Genomic DNA, 4081 nt, shown 5'->3' on the forward strand with positions numbered 1-4081 from the left:
ACAAGTTATCTCATTTAATCCCCAGAAAAATCCCGAGAGGATGTTATTTTAATTTACAGATGAGGTACAAGAATCAGGAGAGGCCAGATTATGCTGTGATAATAGACAATCCCCATATCTCCTTGGCTTTTCCTCACTCCCACTCCACGTCCGTGGGAGGTGCATGCCCATCACAGGATGGTGGACCTTGGGGATCTGAGCGATTCTTATTGGAATGACTTGGAGACCCAAACTGATAAAGCAGCCATCATCTAGAAAGTTGTCAGTCACTGTGCCTGAGGAGAAGAGGACCCTGGAGGGTCTCAAACCAACAACCGTTTGTTCTGGCCCAGAAATAACACATGTCACCCACAATCCATTAGCCAGAACCAGTCACTTACACAGCCCTGCCCAAGCAAAGGAGGTCAAGAAGTGCAGCTCTGCCAGGTCCCCGGAACAGGGACAAATGGAAACACATGGCAAACGGCATTACCTCAGGATGCAGTTGAGGCTCAGAGAGATTAAGTACTTGCCTAAAATCACAGGGGCAGTAAGTGACAGAGCACATTCTGGATATATGATGTCAAAGTCCATTCTCTTTCTGTTCCTACTCCTTTCTATATTGTATGCTATCCTCTTAAATGTAGTTCACATGTACTTTATCGCAGAAATTCCTTTCCTTCAGTGCTGCAATTCCACCTCCCTTCGCCATCTGATATTCCAACAGTGGATTTGACTAAATCCCCTGCATTGGTAGGCCACAGGTCTCTTCCAAGTAATTAAATGCATTGGGTATTTGGATATCCACGCTGTTCGAGAATAACAATTATAAAAGAAAACATGATGGTAGATAAAAAGACTGTGGATTTGTCATATGCTTAATGAAAAGAATCTCATGCATTTCCATATCATCAAGAAAAAATAATAAAAATAAGAGCAAAAGTTAATGAAATTGATAACAGATATGGAAGAGTTGAATAAAATTGCTAGATGTTGGTGTTTTCAAAATATAAAAAAAAAAAATTAGGAAATCTTTGGCACTGTGGGTCCAGAAAATTAGAAGGCACAGATAAGCCACTTTTGAAAAAGGTGTCTTGCATGTACTTACAGTAAAAATTTTAAAGATAATATTATGAAAAAGAGATGTTGATAATTTGAAAATTAATATTAAATGGGTAAATTCTAGAAAAATTAACTGTATATTGAGGAAACAGAAAATATTAATATTAAGCTTATTCTTGACAACGAATGCATGAGAAGGCAAAATTACTGGTCACTCTTCATTGCTTATAAAAATGCAAAAAAATGGACATAAGATAATGGCTAACTTATTCCCGCAATGACTAAAACAGGTGGTATTGCAGGGCAAAGTTGTATTTATGCCAAACTTGCAATGTTGGTTTAACATTAGAATATTCAAAATGTAATTCAGTACATCAGTAAGATAAAGGAGCAAGAAAAGGATGATTATCATAAAGATTCCAGAAAAGAAATGCATGCAATAAAATTCAACCACCAATCAAGATTAAACAGCGACAAAAATAACTCTCAGTTAACTTGGAATACAAAGATATATCTTTAAAGTGATAGTGGGTACTTTAAAAAAACTACAAGAAACCCCATATATAATAGTGAGACATTAAAAGCATTCCATTTTAATCACTTCTGTTCAACATCTTACTGACTCTCCTAGGCATTGCAGGAAGCCAAAATACATACATACATATATACATTAATTAATACATGCGTAAAAGTGAAATGAAACAGAACTGTGACTGTAATTGACTTCATATAAAACTCATGAGTATCTATGGAAAATTGTAATGATAGTGATTAACCAGTTTATTGGATGTAAGACTAATATACACAAAATAAATGCATCAAATAGAAAATAATATTTTCCTTGTGAATATACCATTTGCAGTAGCAAAAAATTGGTCCTGTGGAATATACCACAAGCTGGCTCACTTGGCAACTAATCCATCACTCACAAAAACTCTTGCATGTTTTCCTGTGCTGTAGAGACTGGAAAGCTAATAACAAGCATGGAGACCTATGTTAGTGTGTGTGTGTATGTTTCTAGACCCCCCTTTTATCTAGAGTCCCAAACAAGATATCTATGTATCAAGCATACGCACCATAGTGAAACTTGGAGGTAGAAGTGAGTACTGTGGGAGGCACATGCAGGATCAGCTACATATGATGGGAGAGGTCCCTGGTTTTTATGGGCAGCCACAGCAGAGTGCCTGGAATTCCATCTCTGTCATACATGTTGGTTAGCTTGTAGGCAGCAGTGGTGTTTCAGCTATAAGAGTCCCATAGCATGAGGGGGCGTCCCCTGGCTGTGCAGCCCACTTTTCTGGCCCTCACAGAATGTTTGTAAGCTATGTGATATGTTTTATTAAAGATGTCTTATTTGTATAAAATAGCTGGAATGAATATCTGGTGTAAGTAAGTGGGAACGTTGATTAATAGAGTACTTGACACCAAAATCGGTTGCAAGCAAAGGGCCCTGAAGGAAGTGGGGATCTCAGATAGGTTGCCTGGCCTAAGTGGATCTGAAGACAGTAAGGATCCTGTTGATGACAGAGGATGAAATATTAGTGTTCCATGCACACAATTGTGAAAGAGTTGCCAATGTGTTACTGAACAGAACTTGGGTCCACTCGCCTGCCGTGCAGCAAAGCCAGTGTGCTGACACTGAGTTGTTGGTGGAGGAAAGTACAGTGTTTATTTTCAGGGTGCCAAGCAAGGAGAACTGGCTGCTTGTGCTCAAAAGACTCGAACTCCCTGCTGACTTTCAGGGAAGGGTTTTAAAGTCAGCATTTGGGGTGAGGGCTACAGGGTACCTGACTTTCTTCTGATTGGTTGGTGGTGAGGTAACAGGGTAGTGTTTCAGGAAGCTTAATCATCAACCTTCTGGTTCCAGCCAGTCTGGGCTCTGTGTGCTTGCAGTCAACATCCTCTGCCTGGACAGGGGGTCGTAGTTTCTGCATAACGACTCAAAGATATATTTCAAATTGTTATCCCTTGAGGAGGAACTAGGACTTGGCTTTATCACTGCACAATTGTTGCTTGACTGCTTTTCCTTTGTTTCTGCATCCCGTCACTTCCCTAATTAGTAACTCCTTGGGCCTGTTCTTTGGAACTCAGGGAAGGCCTAGGAGGTCAAAGCCTTTTTCTACAAACAAGAAATAGGGGTCACAGAGGGGCTTTTGTATCCAGGAGGGCCCTGTATGGTCCTGTTCAGTTTCAATCCCCCCTTTTCTTTGATATCCCTCAATACTGAGGGGATCATGAGTGGGCCAAGAGAGGAAATCAAGTTTTAGAGAAGAAGTTAATCATAAACTTGATGAGGGAACTCAGTTTTAGGGTACTTGGTTTCAAGAGTTACCACCTGCAGTCACTTGAATTGAAATGCTTTTGTAGTCAGTGCATTGCTGGACCAAGCAGCTGCTGTTAGGGACTCAGAGGACACTCCCTTCCCCACAGCATTGAGAAACACGTTAGCGTGGAGGGCATCTTCATCTTCACAGTGTTCTGAGGTGGCTGACTTGTGTAGGCCACAGATGAGATGGGAGATCCCCTCAGTTCAGTGGGGCTGTTGGGATCCTGTAGTTGCAGGCCCAGTAGGAGCTCTTAACCTCCTGCCTCAAAGTGAGTGCTATTTACCTTAATAAGCAGCAAGGCAGGAAGGGTAGTCACATTGGTTGGACATACAGCAACCTTTGAAGGTGGCTAATTGATCAACAGATCCCTTGGATTTTGAAATATCTGAACACACTCTATAAAGTTGCATCTGATCAGTGTAAAAATAAATAAAATGTAAATAAGTATTTGTAATAAAATAGAAGGGCATAAAAATAAGTAAATCAAGCTCTAGATCTGGTGACTTGAGCTATCTTGATGGTGAGTGGTATTCCCTTACTCAATTCCCACACTTGACCCAGAATGCCATGAATGAGTGGACTACTGAGGAAGGACCCTACTGCGAAGTTGAAAGTAGCTGCAGTAAATCTTCTTCGCAGGCTTAGCCAAAGGGACCATCAGCCATTTAGCACAGTTGCTGTGCATTTGCTGTAAGGACACTTGATCTAAGCCA

This window comes from Hippopotamus amphibius, chromosome X, assembly GCF_030028045.1.
Source record: "Hippopotamus amphibius kiboko isolate mHipAmp2 chromosome X, mHipAmp2.hap2, whole genome shotgun sequence".
Taxonomy (NCBI): domain Eukaryota; kingdom Metazoa; phylum Chordata; class Mammalia; order Artiodactyla; family Hippopotamidae; genus Hippopotamus; species Hippopotamus amphibius.